At 33.0% G+C, this 18,697-nt stretch overlaps 1 protein-coding gene across 21 annotated transcripts in view; it reads right to left on the bottom strand.

Moving 5' to 3' along the window:
- zfh2 (Zn finger homeodomain 2) overlaps positions 1-18,697 on the bottom strand; it is a 2,927,436-nt gene that overhangs the window by 97,234 nt on the left and 2,811,505 nt on the right. For 20 of the 21 annotated variants that reach the window (XR_010947790.1, XR_010947791.1, XR_010947792.1 and 17 more), the window contains one exon: positions 10,520-10,629. The exons of the other annotated variant lie outside the window; for it this stretch is intronic. The gene's annotated coding sequence lies outside the window, so the exon portion shown is untranslated. The remainder of the gene's footprint in view (positions 1-10,519; positions 10,630-18,697) is intronic. 21 annotated transcript variants of the gene reach the window in all.

Genomic DNA, 18,697 nt, shown 5'->3' with positions numbered 1-18,697 from the left:
TTGGCACAACCCACACGGGTGAGTTATATGGTGAACGGGATGGTCTGATGATTCCATCTTTTAGTAGATTTCCTATTTCTTTTGTTACGAAAGGGGGTATGGGTAGTATCTTGTATAGACTGGGGTATCAGAGGAGGTCCTGATTTCTCCTACTACTGTAGTGGTGTATGTTAATTTTTCATCGGGCTCTGTAAAAAGATGAGGATAACGTCTAGTCAAATGGTGTATGTGTTGTTTTTGTGTAGCTGTAATATGGTCAGTTCTAATTTCAATTTTATTAACGGTTGGAGAAAGTTTTTGTCTAATTTTTATTCTTAGGCCATTACCTAATGTCAGGGTATCGTCGCGTATATTTATTGTTTAACAAAGGTCCTTAAGACTGTCATTTCCTATTATTCCGTCATAGGATTTTAATGTGGGAAATAAGAAGAATTTCAAAGGTGTGTCATTTTTGCCAAATATATTAATGATGGTATGGTGGGTAATTGCAACCTGTCCGGCAATAGAGTTCGCGATGAAAGGTTCGTCGTTGGGTATTTTCTTTGGGACATGACAGGGTTGGATATAATTTTTGCTCGATCCTGTATCGATCAACATTCTAAGAATTGTCCCGTTCTTCGTTCTACATTCGACGTAGGGTAACAAAGAACTTTTCATTCTAAAAAATGGATATCAATATGGTCCTGCTTTTCAGGATATGAGCATCCCTCAGCGTATTCTTGGACTGATTGTCCATTTTCTTCGGCTGTTAATGCTGTCTCGTACTCCTGTGCAGTAGGAGTCCAGTTTGGTTGATAGTATTGGTCAGTGTTGTATTGTGGATCTTGTTGGTAGTTTTGTTGGCGGTCTTGCTGGTAATCTTGCTCACTTGCCTCTACGTGGAAATTCCTCTGCTGTTTTAGGGGTACTTGTTGTGAGGAGTTTGATTGTCTCTTCACACCATTATTGGATTGTGGTCTATTCATATAGTTTACCACTCTTGAATGTAGGGATTTGTCGACGTCCATTGGTTCTGGACGTGGAAGTTGAGGCTTGAAAGGGGTTTGTTGACCAAATGGTCTATTTGGTTGATTATTTTGGAAATTTTTAAAGGTAGGTTGAGGGCGATAGTGATACGCAAGATTCTGCGCTTGCATCTGAGGTCTTGGCATGTATGCCAACTGGGGGTAAAATTCGTTAACTGGTTTTTTGGGTGGAAGAGGTGGTCGGAAGTCATGAGGCTTCCTATTTGCGCTATTGCTATTCACTGCGTAATGGGAACGAAAGTTTTGGTTCTCCAATTTTAGGCACAAGTGAAGAGCTTGAGGAAGATCTACTGGCTCTCTCATACCAAGCAATCTTGGTAGATCACCTTTCAGTCCTCGTATGAAAGTGTCGAGGGCTTTATCACGGTATGTGTGCGTAAGTAAATGCATAGATTCTGCACCGACTTCCCTGCATCCGAGCATATTGAGGATAAGGGAGAGATGGGAATAGACGCGTTGGTAGAATTCTTGAATAGTGAGGTTGCCCTGCATTAGAGAGGTCATTTGGTACTCGAGAGTACCTAAATCTCGCTTATCGGCGTAATGGAGAGTAAGGCATCTTGGAATAGCCTTCCAATCCAATGGTGTATTGTAAGATTCGAGAGCAATATCGGCGTTGCACACAACTTTGTTCCTTATAACGTTAAGGATGCCGAAGTATTTTGGCGTTCCTTTTAGGGGCTCGTAGATCTGAAGGATACGATCTACGCTTTTTTTCCAAGAGTGAAACTCTCCAGGATTACCAGAAAATTCGCGGAGGCATCGAACAACGGTCGGTATTTTGTCGAGTTCCGTTATGTTGTTCAAGTGGTTTTCGTCTATGGTTACGTCAGATATGTTGGAAAAGCAACCGTTTGGGTTAAGGGCTGCTTGTACTAAATTTCGTCCTTCTGGTTAAGGATATTGGTGACAAGTCATGTCACTATGGTTGTTAATTGATCCATATTAAAATGACCTGAAGGAGCGGCAGTTGGTTGAGAAGGTGGGTTAGGTGCTTGTGCATTTAACACAGGGGGTCGAATTATGCCATTAGGGTTTGACATTGTTTGAAAAATTTATATTATTTCAGTTTGCTATTATTAGTACTATTAATATATATATTTTTTTTGTTATTATTCTCTGGAAGGTCCCTTTGGTGGTGAATCGCAGAGAATATTCGCTGTTATAAGCTGGAGGGTCCCCACGAACGTGGTGAATCGCAGCTTTGAATTATATTATTTTATGGCTGTACAAGCCAGATATTATTATAAATTGGTATATTAGATTGTAAACTAGTCTAAGCAATATTTAGTTTCCTAAAAAAATTTTGTGGTAAATCCTTATGATTCTTATTCTTTCTTTTGGATTTTGTTTTTTTTTCAAGGTTTCTTATGTCTGTCCTAATTTCTTTTCTCTCAATAATTGATAATAAATATTTTATTTTATTTTTTTTTTTTCGCTAAAATAATATGATATAATTTCGATATAATTTATTTTTCCTCAATAATTGATAATTTTTTCACTTTAATATTTTGGTATAATTTCGATATATGTAATTTCTTTCCTTTATTTTTTTCAATCACTTCGATATAATTTCACTTTAGAAAAAAAAATTTTATATTACCTAAACTAATCTTACGGTAAGCGCCTCCTGGCGGTGGGATATTGCTCCTTTTTGCTGCCGCTACTCTGGTATCGCCAAATCGCACTATTGGAGACGTGCGTTCTTCCTACAGGAATCCAACGCTGGGTTCCTTAGGGCTGGCTTTTGCCTCGATATTCACGAAACTCGTTTTTTCGCGTTGGCACTTTTTGCCAAATACTATTCGACCTAATACTTATTTTATCGAACACAATAACACCGGCCCCTTCGTTTTATAGTACGTTTTATATTTTTAAAAAGGTAGCGGACTTACGTCCGCTTTCATATTTATTGGTTGTGATTCAACTTAAGAATAATTACAATGAATGTCTTAACTTAAAATTACACCTATCATTGGCCATACGTCACGTTGCATTTGCATGTGTGCCCAAAATCGAACTATTGCTGATTGTTGTTTACTGCGATCGTTGCTGACTGTTGTTTACTGTGCTTATTGCTGACTGTTGTTTGTTACAATTAAACCGATGATGAAGCATTTAATGAAGTTGCGCGTGCAGGCCGTTGGTAAGGGTCAACTTGGTAAGCGGTTGCCTTAACTTATCCACTACTATCGCAGAAACGGCTGAACCGATTTTAATGAAATTTGTTACATCGATAGCTACATTCTAGTTACATTCTAAGGGATCCGTGCGATATGTCGAAAAAACAATTGTCGAAACACAAAAGGCCAAATCGTTAAAAGCCTTTTTATATAGAAAACTTTTTTTATCTAATTTAAAAATACCACAAAAAAAAAATGACCGAAAATAGCCGAAAAAAGTCGAAATTGCTATACAAAATTGTCGAAAAAAAATATTCCGAACACCAAAAAGCCCGAAAAATAAAATGTTGAAAAATAAAATGTCGAAAAAAAATGTCGAAAAAAAATGTCGAAAAAACGAATTTTACGGGATCCGTACGATAAGTCGAAAAAAAAATATCGAAAAAAATGTCGAATTTTAAAATTTTTGATAAGGTGAATTTTTTTTGCCTAAACTCAAAATGTCGACATGTTATAATGTCGAAATAAAGAAGCCCGAAAAAATACAAAATGTCAGAAATGTCGAAAAAAATTAGAAACTCAAAAAAAAATTGGAAAATGTCATTGCTGTTTTGTGGAATACTTGGGGTGCATTTCATGCCAAATCCATTTTTTCCAATAACTTTCAAGAAACGTTTATATTAAAATAGGTGGTTTTATATATCGACTTCGATCGTAATCTGCAAAACTATAAAATTCAATGCTTAGAAGCCCCCGTTGCGCTTTATAAGAACTGAATAAAGCATCCATGAATGTGTTTCGATTTTGAGTATCTTAGATTCATTTTGTAATTGTAGTATGTATATTTTGAGTCAGGAAATAATTGTGTAAGTTTCTTGTTTTAAAAGATGTACTACTTCCACTTTGTCACTCAGTTCTCAATCTAAGTTACCTTATTTTTTTCATTTTTAAGTATGCACGAGGTACATATGAGTAATTTTTAAAAACGAGGTTTTTTTAATATTATAGGTTTTTTACTTTGCTTTTTTAATATACGTTACTTTGGCGTTTGTTTTTTTTTTAAATCGCTCAAGACGTAAGTGTATTTTTTTTTGGTTTTAATTATTTTAGTTGAATTTTTTTTTTTTGAAACAATTTAGTTGATTTTTGTTTGTTGAAACGCCCAAAAGAATGAGTACCGAATTTGTTACGGCCACCGTGGTGTGATGGTAGCGTGCTCCGCCTATCACACCGTATGCCCTGGGTTCAACTCCCGGGCAATGCAACATTAAAATTTTAGAAATAGCAAGCGCTCCGATTGTATTTCTGCCATGAAAAGCTCTCAGTGAAAACTCATCTGCCTTGCAGATGCCGTTCGGAGTCGGCATAAAACATGTAGGTCCCGTCCGGCCAATTTGTAGGGAAAAATCAAGAGGAGCACGACGCAAATTGGAAGAGAAGCTCGGCCTTAGATCTCTTCGGAGGTTATCGCGCCTTACATTTATTTTTTTTTTATTTAAGCTTGTTCTGAACGGATATGTATATCATTCAGAAAAGTCGTATAAAGATGAGTTTTACTGGAAGTGCGAAAAGAAAAATGAATTTAAATGTAACGCTCGCGTTATGACGGTGTTAGATGGAAACGTGCATATAGTAAAAAAGCCGGCTTCAGCGCACGTCCACGATCCATTGGCATATGAAGCTGAAATGTACAAAGCAAATGCTAACTTAAAGCAACAAGCCAAAACTAGCAAGTGACAAATTATAAACGCATCTATAGTTGGATGAAAAAGAGAATGCGGGATATACCAACCGAATTCCCAGAGCAATTTACAAAGAATCAAAAGAGTAAGAACAAGCATACTGACGGAACCTTCAATTTTGGATTAAATCAACGTTCCAGAATACCTTCTGCTCGTGGAAGAGGAAAGTTTTTTACTCTCGGATAAAGAGTTTGTTATGAGCGAATTTAAATTTTTAGCACAATAGAAACTTGAAGGTTCTCGGGGATTCGAGGGTATGGCTTATGGATGGGACATTAAAAGTTGTACCAACAATTTTGAGACAACTATTTACTATACGTGCCCATTTAAACGGAAATGTGGTTCCTGCCATTTACTGCCTAATGAGTAGCAAAAAAAAAACAAAGTTACTAGGAAGTTTTTTACGAAATCCTCAAGCTAGCTTGCGAGAATAATATACACCTAAACCCTGATTATATTATTTCTGACTTCGAAAAAACAATCATTTCAGCCACGAAGTCGTTCTTTCCAAATGAAATTAATAAAGGATGTTTTTTCCATTTTGGACAGATTTTGTGGCAGAAAGTTCAAAGCGAAAAACTTGCCTCGATTTACGGAAAAGATGAACACTTTTCTTTGCAGGTGAGAATGCTAAAATGCTTAGCTTTCTTGAAACCAGAGGAAATACGACAATACTTCGAGGATATATTGTTGTCGAAAATAAAATAAATTTAATTAGATCGCAAAATATTATTAAACCAAAAAAAGTGTATCAAAGAAAAAAGGAAATAATAAATAAAATTTTAAATAAAAAAGAAGGGTATTCCAAACTCCATTTTTTTTTAATTTAGCATATTACACTACATTATCATAATTTTTTCAACAATAGCAAATAGTTTGAATTTTTAGGATTCTTGCAACAATTACCTAGTTGATGTTTTATATGAAAAATCTATTTGGAGAAATAATTCAATGAATTCGCGCGAATTTTACACATCATTTATAGAATTATTTTTTTATTATTTCGACATTTTTTTTTCGACATTTTATTTTTCGGGCTTTTTGGTGTTCGAAATATTTTTTTTCGACATTTTTTTTCTGTATTTTTAGTTCCGATATTAAAATTTTCTACATACCATACCAGACCCGAATTTGACATATCATTCATTAGGGATCCGTACGAAAAGTCGAAAATAAAAAAGTCGCAAAATGTCGAAAATCTTTTTTGGTTAAAAAATTTCAAGGTATGCACTTTCTTTATTAGGACTTAAATTTTTTCATCTAGTTAATTGAAGTTTTGTATTTTAATTTGAAAAATATTTTAGCTTTCCACTTTAGCACTGTATTTTTTTGACCTAGTTATTTGTATTTTTGTATATTTTTATATGCAAAATTTTTACTGAAATGGAGCTTTGGTTCAGTTAAAATTTTATTCGCCATCAATTAAGAATGAACGCGAAAGTTGTAAAATCCAATAAAGGAAAAAATAAACTTATCCTTCATGGATTTGTGTTTCAGTTGGAAAAAAAGTATAAAGATATGTTTTATTGGAAATGAGAAAAGCGAAAAGAACTTAATTGCAGCGCTCGAGTAACAACAATTTTAGACGGTGATCATAAAGTGACGAAATCATCTTCGGTACATTCCCATGATCCATTGGCTTACAGAAGTAAAGTTTCAAAAGTAAATGCGAATTTGAAAGAGAAGGCGGCAAATACTTCTCAAAAACCATCGCAAATAATAAGTTCGGCAATAGGGGAATGCAAAACTGTATGCAGAATTTATGTACCCAAGGCAGAGAATTGTATGCAGAAAATAAAAAGAGTGAGGAGCAACATGCTCAAGGAACCGTCAACGCTGAGTTAAATTGTTATTCCAGAAGATTTAAGAAACGTTCACGAAAGGGAAGTTTTTTTGCTATCGGATAAAAGTTTTTTGCAGAAGCGTATTTTAAATTTTGTAAGCATTGCAAACCTTGAAGTTTTAGAGAGGTCTTCGATGTGGCTAATGGACGGAACTTTTAAAGTTGTTCTAACAAAATAATTAAAAAAAAATTTTTAAGTTAAACGGTTTTATTGAAAACAATACTTACACGAAGTAATAATAATAGGAAAAGCTAGAAAATAATTAGGTAGATCCTAGGTACTAGTCATCACAGTCCTTATCAATCTATGGCGTTGATCAGACAATTAAATAAAAGCGTTGGGCGCGTGAAATTTCTAAAAATGTGACTGATTAAGGTTCAGTTAGTTTTACTTATGACTATCAGTCATATTTCTACTGATAGTCATAAGTAAAATTAACTGAACCTTAATCAGCCACATTTTTGAAATTTCGCGCATTTCAGTCATATTTCTACTGATAGTCATAAGTAAAACTAACTGAACCTTAATCAGTCACATTTTTAGAAATTTCACGCGCCCAACGCTTTTATTTAATTGTCTGATCAACGCCATAGATCGATAATGAGTGTGATAACTAGTACCTAGGACCTACCTAATTATTTTCTAGCTTTTCGTATTATTATTACTTCATGTAAGTATTGTTTTCATTAAACCATTTAACTTAAAAAATTTTGTTTAATTATTTTATTTTCAAGTTTTTAGTCTTTATTTAATTGCCTATTATTTCTCATTCTATTTAGTTCATTTAGTGACTCATTATTACAAGGACTCTTTCCTGACAATTTGTTACAACCTAAGTCCTCAATACATAATCCTTCCAAAGACTTTACTCGACTCTGCGCCACGTATGCTTGTCCCTCCCTGCAACTCAAAAATATTTTGATGTCACTTCTACCGGACTGTATGCAATATTTGTTCCAAATATGAGTCAAATCGGGCATCATAGGTCGCTTTCTATTCATGTATCTATGTATTATGTGTTCCAAATATGGGCAAAATCGGACCACAAATATGATTTTTGTGAATATCTCGATCCTTCCGCCACCTAGCGGCGAGTTTTTTTTATAGGTCGCTTTCAATTCTTGTATGTATTAAGTGTTCCAAATATGAGCCAAATTGGGCCACACATACGATTTTTGCGAATATCTCGATCCATGCCCCACCTAGCGGCGATTTTATTTCACATGTCGATTTCTATTCTTGTATGTATTAAGTGTTCCAAATATGAGCCAAATCGGTCCACAAATGCGATTTTTGCGAATATCTCGATCCATGCGCCACCTAGCGGCGATTTTTTTCACAGGTCGCTTTCTATTCTTGCATGTATTATGTGTTCCAAATATGAGCCAAATCGGGCTACAAATACGATGCGGCCATGTGGCCTGTCAACTCAAGCTAAATAAAACCGTTTAATAATCGTACACATACACTTTAAGCGCAGCCGCTGTTGGACTTACCCTGGGTTATTTTTATAACCCGGAAAGATGGTCCTTTTCAGATCAGTGCAGGGTTATCTCTCGGTATTTGGTCAATATTTTGACTGAAGCAAAGTTTCTACTTTTCGTTATTGGTGTAAAAAAATTTGGAGATAATGGATTAGTGATAAAAGGCGAAGAAGTACAGAAAAATGCCAACTTACATGTTTGGTATATTTTTTACTTTTCAAGAGACATTTGCGAAGAAAAGTTGCACATTTTCATGTGTTTTGGCATTTTCAATTATTTTGTTGTAAACACAAACATATACGGAAAAATGTATTTTCTGCAGAAACACTGTGGATAGCGTAGCCCGCGTTGGATCCATCCAGTGCTATTATTTTTTAAACTTGGCCGAAGGTCACTTATGCAATAAGGGGTTTCATGCAAAAAAATTATATATCGGCCTCCGATTTTTAATCACCTTGGGGTTACTAACTAGTTTCTTGTGAACGTATTTTGACAGAAGGAATATCATTATTTTCCGTTTTGAATTATTGATTCCCAGGTGAAGAGGCGTTTATATTCATATATTACAATTCGCGCGAATTTTACACATCATTAATTACATTATTTCGATATTTTTTTTTGACATTTTCTTTTTCGACATTTTTATTTTTCGGGATTTTCGGTTTTCTACATTTTAGTTTTCGACAAATGATAATGACATATCGTACCAGACCCCATTCATTAAATGGTTTCGACATTTTTTTCTTCGGCATTTTAGTTTTCGCTATTTTAGTTTTCAACATTTTTGGTTTTCGAAATTTTTTTCGACATTTTTCTTCGATTTTCGACATATTGTACCAGACCCACATTCTAAGGCTTTATACCTATATGTTGCCACTGAGGGTGTTTTCACAAGGTTGCCACCTGTATGAAATTTAAATTACATGAGATACCCCAATATGGGTATTAAAGGAAAGGCATTTTACTCCGTATTCCAATAGAGATATTTTTAAGTATGTTTGCCACTTAGGGTTGCCCCTCACCCAATTATATACATATGTATATTACTCTGTATATCCACTACTATCTCGGAAACAGATAAACCGATTTGGTTGAAATTGGTACATCGATAGTGTGTTAGATGCTAATACTTTTCACCTAGGTTTAGTCAGTACGGATTGCTGATTGATCCATTTGAGTAAAATTTCCTGTATAGGTTTGAAATTCATATACGAAAAGTAATTGACAAAGGTTTGTATTGTATTCAAAAATAAAAATCTGATTAAGCAACTAGGTCATTAAGACAATGGGTAGGCGAAATAATATTACCTTCTACATACACATATTTTATTGAAGCTTTTAAGATGTATGCTAAACCTAAAAATTTTTGTAAGGAGTTCTCACATATTACATGAGTCGCCTTAATTTTCTTAGTTTCACACACGCCAATAAAATTTAAATGCAATATCGAGGCGCCGCGATAAGTTTTTTTAAATCTATTTTAGAAGAACTCAACCGTAAGTAATTATACTCTATAAGTCACTTATCGTACCCGCCCTGCTATATGATGCAGATGCATGGACCATGACAACATCAGATGAAGCGGCTTTTGGAGTGTTCGAAAGAAAAGTTCTACGAAAGATTTATGAACATCTACGCGTTGGCGATGGCGAGTACTGAAGAAGATTTAACGATGAGCTGTACAGGCTCTACATAGACATCAACATAGTCCGGCGAATTAAAACGCAGCGGCTGCGCCGGCTAGGCCATGTTATGCGATTGAAAGATGACGCTCCGGCCAAAAAAGTGTTTCTATCGGAACCCGCCTATGGAAACAAAGGTAGAGGGTGGCCCCCACTCCGCTGGAAGGACCAGGTGGAAAACGATTTAAACTCCCTTGGTGTGACCAATTGGCGCCTGTTGGCAGTGAAAGAACCGACTAGCGCGCCTTGTTGGACGGCCATAACCTTTTAAACTGTTAAGCTCCAATTAAGTAAGAAAGTAAGTAACCGTAAGTAAAAATATGTGTTTAAAAAAAGTTGAATATTTATAGTGACATACAGATCAGAGTATATTATATAAAGCTCGGTCGACCAAATAAAATATTATTTGTGTTAAACCACATTTATGTTGTTTCCTTTGCACCTAATGACAATGCTGCCGTGACGGTGGCTTTTTTCCATGCTTATTACTTTTTAAAGATTTCTAAATGACAAAAATTTAAAATAGCCAGCAAATTAGTTGTTTGTGTTCAATTTAGCGCGGTTGGGGAAAAAGTATGAATAAAGTTTCAATTCTGGCTTCTTTGTTTCGTATACTTACATAATATGTAACCGTGATTATTATTTGAATTTCCACATTTACTATGTACAAAATCATCCACATTCAGCTGTGGTCTCTTACGATACGTTCATATTATTTGCCGCCCGAAACTGTAGAATGAAGCAAATAGTACACTCATAAATAAATAAAATTGATAATATTATAAAATGTGTGACAGTGGTAACATATTTTGCTTATCAACCAAAATCAGATTTTTTAAAACACTCTCAAAACTTTGTTCCAAAGAAAATACGGAAAATTCCATTTTTTAAAATGTTTTTTTTTTTTTCATTTATAATAACAGGTTTTCCTCTCTTCGTTTCGTCATCATTATCCTCATTAATGGCCGTTTAACCGCCTCAGCGATTTGACCGTTCCGCAACAAGTCACGCCAGCTATCCCTGTTTCGTGGTAACCGAACATTATATACTCAGCGTGAATTTCAATTGTACAGTTCTTTTCAAATAAATAACGAGGGATTTTTTTTTTGAAGCTCTAGAAATATTGTGTAATTATTGATCGGAATAGGGGCGTGGCATTAATGAAAAATGCCTCCGAATTTCCTCTTACAATAAAGCTTAGTAAGTGAAATATCATTGATACAATACTATTTTCGCTAAGATATAGCTTATTGTTTTAGTCCACGGCAATTTAGACCCATTTTATATAAAGGTGGGCGTGGTCACATAGAAAATTGCTAAAAAAACGTAAGTGCCACGCCCATTTTAAAAAATTTAATATTTTCTCACATTTTGTTATAATTCCATTTATAACGCAAAACACCATTGATATGAAGCTCTTTTCGGCAAAGGCATAGCTAATTATATTCGTCTACATCCCTTTTTGAAGTTTTTTATAAACATGTGGGCATGGTCCATAGCCGACCTCATCCATTTCTTCTAGAAATATTTCCTGTTATAAAGAAGTGTATACGTGTGCCTTATTACGATTCGTTAATTTTTCTTCGAGTTATGGCTCCTGAAACATAGAAAATTGCTTGGTCATAAAAGGGGTGATATCACCTCAATATTCATAAATTTATATATGTATTTTTTATGTTATAATTCTACTTTTCAAAGATGTTATTATTTTATTCATCCACGACCCTTTTAAAAATCATGTATATAAAAGTGGGCGTGGTCCTTAACCGATTTCGTTATTTTTTTTCGAAGCATTCCTTATAATAATGGAATTCGAATTTTAATATGATAGATTTACCGGTTTTTGATTTAAGATTAATAATGTTTGTAAAATTGATATTATCGAAAGCGGGCGGTGCCACGCACATTTACAAAAAAAATCTAATTTTTATCAAGAGTCTCAACATCTGTTTACACATCGAATTTCAACATTCTATCATATAATCATAAAATAATCACGTTTTTGTATTTTCCAAAATGTTATATATGTTAAAAAGTGGATCATCATATACCAAATTTCAATAAGATAACTCAATATTTAATCAAGTTATCGTGCACACATACTGACTGACGGACGGACATGGCTAAATCAATTTCTTTTTTCATCCTGAGCATTTTTATATATGGAAGTCAATATTAATCTCGATTCGTGTGCAAGGCTCGAAAATAGACTATATCCTTCACTGTCTCGAATTTATATCTGTCAGCAATGGCTCGGCTGCCAAGGCGGTAATGCGCCGATTCTTTCTTGGACGACAGCAAGTAATTTCTTGGATAATAGTAAGTACTGTCCTTATTTACCGCAAGGCACACTTTTTATTCTTCTGAAACTAATCCCGAGAAGCCAGAACGCGTTTGTTCAGGCATCAGCATACGCCAGTTATTGCACGATCTACTTTTAAATAAGGCCTCTCTTCGCTACACTCACATTAAATAAAGAGGTTTGTAAACTTCAACTTTATTTAAAAAGAAACATTGATGTGTAGCGTAAGAATATTATTAATTTTATTGGTGAAATGCATTTGTTTTAATACAAAATTTCTTAACTTACGTATACACAATTACACTAACACTTAAAAACTAAAAGTATCTACATTCCTAATGCCTGTATACCAAATCAGCATATTATTACTTTGACCTAATTATGTAATGTAAATATTTTGGCAGTCACATTGACGAACCGACAATGTCGATCAGTCACGCTGATCGATAACTGTGTGTCTATCAATGTGACGCGTTAACAATTAGGTTTCACAAATGTAAACTGATATGTGCCTTGGGTGTCGGTATGTTTGTATGATGTTGAACTCAAGCTAAGTTCAGAATAATTTATTTGGGAGTAAAAGGGAGGTGCAGTGGATGCAAAAATGTTCATATCTGTATACTTTTGAGATTTTTATATTTTCCAGCAATATCTTTGATCTTATATGTCATGCGATTTCTGCGGCGGCCACCAAGACAGTATCGTCTTGATATTTATGAAGAATTATTTAATTTTTACCGGGATTTGTCACTTTTAAAACCTCTTGGGTTTGTGTAATTATTTGATCTTAGAGAGCTAGGGTACCTATTTTTATTATTAAATTTGCCTACTGCAGTATTCCTTAGTATTTTTCACCAATTTTTCCCTCAGGGCAATTGTGTCTTTCCTCTTTAAAATTCCTAGATTGGCGGCATTTGTAAAGCATGTGAACAGCCTGATAAGCAATTGTCCTAAGTCAATCTTATCATCAACAATCGGGTTGCTTGTATTTCTTACGCTACCATTTTTCTATCCTAAGATGAAAGAAGTCTTATTGTTGCAAATTTATAGAACGTTTTTTTTTGTTAATAGTGTTTTGCATATTTCCACCGTCCTAGAATTTTTATGTTGCTTCGTGAAAATCTTTGTCAGGAGCTTTCAAAGAAATTATGCAAATTCTTGATTTGCTATTGAACTTAGCCAGTGTTAATGAAGCTGTTTTTACTGTCGTCTGAGACATTTTAAGGGTTAATATTTAAAAGTTTATTTTCAAAAGTTTGTTGCTCTTCCTCAAAACCAAATTGAGTTTTAAATTTAAATAAAAAGATTTATATAATAGAAAAAATTAAATTTCAAAGATACGACCTTGAACGGGTTTTACTTGCCTATATTTAACTTTTATATAGTTTTTGAGTATCGTAGCTATTGCAATGGTCAATAGCACGATAACGCAGATTAAAACTGCTAGCCATATATCTGGTATTTTTTGGATATCTTTCGTATCTACCTCTGCTGGTGGTTCATGTCTAACTATTCTGTTCTCTGATGTTTCAGAGTTTTTTTACCTAGTTCGTATCCGATTATCGCTATCATGATACCTTCCGCAATCTTTGTCCACCATGACATTTTGAAATTCTCTTTAATTATTTTCCTGCTTTTGTGAGAAAGGGACTAAATTTAATTTTTAATAAAATTTTTGACTTTATATCCAATGCATTCCATTTTACTTATGACCTTTATTATCTTTTTCCTATTTATTTAACATTATAAAAGTTATTATTTAAAAGTCTAACAAAAATTTTGTTCTTAACGGAAAAATTTGTTTAATTAAAATTTTTTAGCATTTTAATATAATTTATGTATTTTTTTTTTCATTTAAAACATATTTTAAAAATTAATTTCTATTCCATTTTTAATGATGGCGTTAATATCCCTTTTTTTCTTTGGCTCATTCCATTTCAAGACACCCGGTCCGGGCAGGATATGATTTTAGATTTCGATGAAATTTTAATATGTTGTCCTTTGGTCAAAATAACGAAACACGTTTTTTTTTTTGCCTCAAAAAATTTTTTTCGGACTGATCGACAAATGAATTCGATAAAATGCAATCGATATTTTATTCACCTATTTTTTCAACTGTCAATAACTTTGTCAAAAATTAACCGATTCTCATGATTTTTCCGAAATGTTCGTTATTTAATTTGCTTTTATATGAATTTATAAACGATAGCATATAATTTAAAACACAATTTTTTTTAGTATTAATAAAAATTTATGACTTTTTTCAAAAATTAATTTCTCCAAAAAGGTTATCTTTTTTTGCTTAAACTTTTTCTGTATCGAGTGAACAGTTCATATTTCAACTTGGCCAAATGCCTATTAGCCAAAACTCGTTGTTTTCGAGATATGAATTTTTGAGTATTAAACATTTTTTCCCCTATATATTGATGCCATGAATAACAGCATTCAATTGCTTTGTCAAAAATTAACCGATTCCCTTGATTTTTTCTATCGTTGTTTTCGGAATGTGAATTTTTGAATATTAAAATTTTTTCGCCATATATTGATGCAATACATATCAGCATAAAGGGCGATCAATGCCAAATGCTTAAAATTAATTAAAATATCACATTTATTATTGAAAACATTCATTTGTTGTTATTTTCCAGAATATGGCAAAATATTTCCCTAAACCTCCAAGAGCCTTTGCCATGTCAATCAAAATCACTGTAGTTCTGAAAAATAATAAGAAATTAGTGTTTTCAATAAAAAATGTGATATTTTTATTAGGTTTAAGCATTTGGCATTGATCGCCCTTTATGCTGATATGTATTGCATCAATATATGGCGAAAAAAAGTTTCATATTCAAAAATTCACATTCCGAAATTAACGAGTTTTGGCTAATAAATATTTACCCAAGTTGAAATATAAACTGTTCATTTGATATAGAAAAAGTTTAAACAAAAAAAATTACTGTTTTTGAAATATTAATTTTTGAAAAAAGTCATAAATTTTGACTAAATACTAATAAAATTTTTAATTAACTATATGCTATTGTTTATAAAATTATATAAAATTAAAAGCATTAACGAACATTTCAAAGAAAAAATCATGAGAATTAATTTTGACAAAGCAATTGAATGCTGTTATGCATTGAATCAATATATGGGGGAAAAAATGTTTAATATTCAAAAATTCATATCTCGAAAACAACGAGTTTTGGCTAATAGGCATTTGACCAAGTTGAAATATGAACTGTTCGCTCGATACAGAAAAAGTTTAAACAAAAAAAGATAACCTTTTTTCAGAAATAGATTTTTGAAAAAAGTCATAAATTTTTACTAAATACTAAAAAAAAAATTTGTTTTAAACTATATGCTACCATTAATAAATTTATATGTATTTTTAAATGTAATAGCGAACATTTGAAAGAAAAAACTATGAGAATCGGTTAATTCTTGACAAAGTTATTGAGAGTTGAAAAAATAGGTGAATAAAATATCGATTGCATTTTATCGAATTCAATTACCGATGAATCCGAAAAAAATTTTTTTGAGGCAAAAAAAAAAAAACAGGTGTTTCATTATTTTGACCAAAGAACAAGTTATTAAAATTTCATCGAAATCAAAAATCATGTCCTGCGCGGACCGAGTGTCTTGAAATGGAATTAGCCCCTTTAAAAAATTTTCTTTAGATTTTAACATTTAAAATTTTATTTTTTTTCTACAACATTTTTCCTTAAATTTTAACATGGTAGCTTTTTACTTTATATATATTTTTTGTTGCAAATTTAATAGGACATTTGACTTTTCTTGATAATTCTGTTTTTTTCTCAAAATATTCTTCTATAAATTTTAATAGAACAGAATTTTTTTTCAGTTAAACTAGTCCTAATTAAAAAAAATCCTAAGCAAAACAAAAGTTTTTGCTCATGGTTAAACGCCCACAAGGCCGCTCAATTTATTCTAAAATTTAAGATATACTTATAAAATTTACGCCAATTTGCTGCCAGTCAGAATGTTGCCAGTAAAAATCTTCTTTTCAGGTAATATTTCACCCTGTTATGCAGTCATGCCGTCAGTGAAAATCTTATTTTCAGGTAATATTCTGCTTCCTCTCTGTATTTGCTGCCAGTTACCGTCTCAATATTTTGCTTCTTTTGTGTATTTGCTGCCAGTAATTTGGTGGTTGTTACTGTTCCTTGAGACCATAGATGTTAAGTAATGATTAGATAATGCTAATGATTGGTAATTAACCTTGATTTGAGAAATTCTCTAATTCATTAAATAATTAGAATTAGTTCAACTAATTCCCATTAGATAATTGAAATTTTTATTCTAATGGTAAATCTAATTCCAATTAGTTGACATTAGCAAAAAAAATTGGTTTACTTTTACAATTAGATAAAAATTGTTTTTGTTTTTATCGGCCTGTTGATAAATGATTCAAGGTTCGATTCGAGCTGAAGGCCAGAACAATAATTTTTTTCTAATGATAATTATTGTTATTTTTTTTTTTTTTAATTAATTTTTCTAAATTTGAAAAATTGTATTTTTGTTTTTGGAATAGTAAGTAGAAAATTTTTCAGACAACCTGCCATAGCTGCGCAGATAGATCCATTTCGAAGGGTGCTAAGCCTTCATCATCAGTACGCTTTAGGCATGCTGTGCTAACCATTTAGCTATACAGCGGTGGTGTGTTTGACTGGCAAATTTGCTACTTCTATTCCTTTTTACCAACCATATTTATTCAGCGTTGCGCCATCTGGTGCAAATCACTGATAATGTTGGATTTTTGTTTATTGTCAATTACTTTGTTTGACATTCCCAAGTGCTCATGGTTTATTAACAATTGTTTTTGTTTTTATCGGCCTGTTGATAAATGATTCAAGGTTCGATTCGAGCTGAAGGCCAGAACAATAATTTGTTTCTAATGATAATTATTGTTATTTTTTTTTTTTTTTTAATTAATTTTTCTAAATTTGAAAAGTTGTATTTTTGTTTTTGGAATAGTAAGTAGAAAATTTTTCAGACAACCTGCCATAGCTGCGCAGATAGATCCATTTCGAAGGGTGCTAAGCCTTCATCATCAGTACGCTTTAGGCATGCTGTGCTAACCATTTAGCTATACAGCGGTGGTGTGTTTGACTGGCAAATTTGCTACTTCTATTCCTTTTTACCAACCATATTTATTCAGCCTTGCGCCATCTGGTGCAAATCACTGATAATGTTGGATTTTTGTTTATTGTCAATTACTTTGTTTGACATTCCCAAGTGCTCATGGTTAATTAACAATTGTTTTTGTTTTTATCGGCCTGTTGATAAATGATTCAAGGTTCGATTCGAGCTGAAGGCCAGAACAATAATTTTTTTCTAATGATAATTATTGTTATTTTTTTTTTAATTAATTTTTCTAAATTTGAAAAATTGTATTTTTGTTTTTGGAATAGTAAGTAGAAAATTTTTCAGACAACCTGCCATAGCTGCGCAGATAGATCCATTTCGAAGGGTGCTAAGCCTTCTTCATCAGTACGCTTTAGGCATGCTGTGCTAACCATTTAGCTATACAGCGGTGGTGTGTTTGACTGGCAAATTTGCTACTTCTATTCCTTTTTACCAACCATATTTATTCAGCGTTGCGCCATCTGGATTATCAGTGATTTGCACCAGATGGCGCAACGCTGAATAAATATGGATTATCAGTGATTTGCACCAGATGGCGCAACGCTGAATAAATATGGTTGGTAAAAAGGAATAGAAGTAGCAAATTTGCCAGTCAAACACACCACCGCTGTATAGCTAAATGGTTAGCACAGCATGCCTAAAGCGTACTGATGATGAAGGCTTAGCACCCTTCGAAATGGATCTATCTGCGCAGCTATGGCAGGTTGTCTGAAAAATTTTCTACTTACTATTCCAAAACCAAAAATATAATTTTTCAAATTTAGAAAAATTAATTAAAAAAAAAAAAATTAACAATAATTATCATTAGAAAAAAATTATTGTTCTGGCATTCAGCTCGAATCGAATCTTGAATCATTTATCAACAGGCCGATAAAAACAAAAACAATTGTTAATAAACCATGAGCACTTGGGAATGTCAAACAAAGTAATTGACAATAAACAAAAATCCAACATTATCAGTGATTTGCACCAGATGGCGCAACGCTGAATAAATATGGTTGGTAAAAAGGAATAGAAGTAGCAAATTTGCCAGTCAAACACACCACCGCTGTATAGCTAAATGGTTAGCACAGCATGCCTAAAACGTACTGATGATGAAGGCTTAGCACCCTTCGAAATGGATCTATCTGCGCAGCTATGGCAGGTTGTCTGAAAAATTTTCTACTTACTATTCCAAAAACAAAAATACAATTTTTCAAATTTAGAAAAATTAATTAAAAAAAAAAAATAACAATAATTATCATTAGAAAAAAAATATTTTTCTGGCCTTCAGCTCGAATCGAACCTTGAATCATTTATCAACAGGCCGATAAAAACAAAAACAATTGTTAA

This window comes from Eurosta solidaginis, chromosome X, assembly GCF_040869045.1.
Source record: "Eurosta solidaginis isolate ZX-2024a chromosome X, ASM4086904v1, whole genome shotgun sequence".
Classification (NCBI taxonomy): domain Eukaryota; kingdom Metazoa; phylum Arthropoda; class Insecta; order Diptera; family Tephritidae; genus Eurosta; species Eurosta solidaginis.
Note: the sequence above shows the minus strand (reverse complement) of the source record. Positions and strands in the feature narration are given on the sequence as shown.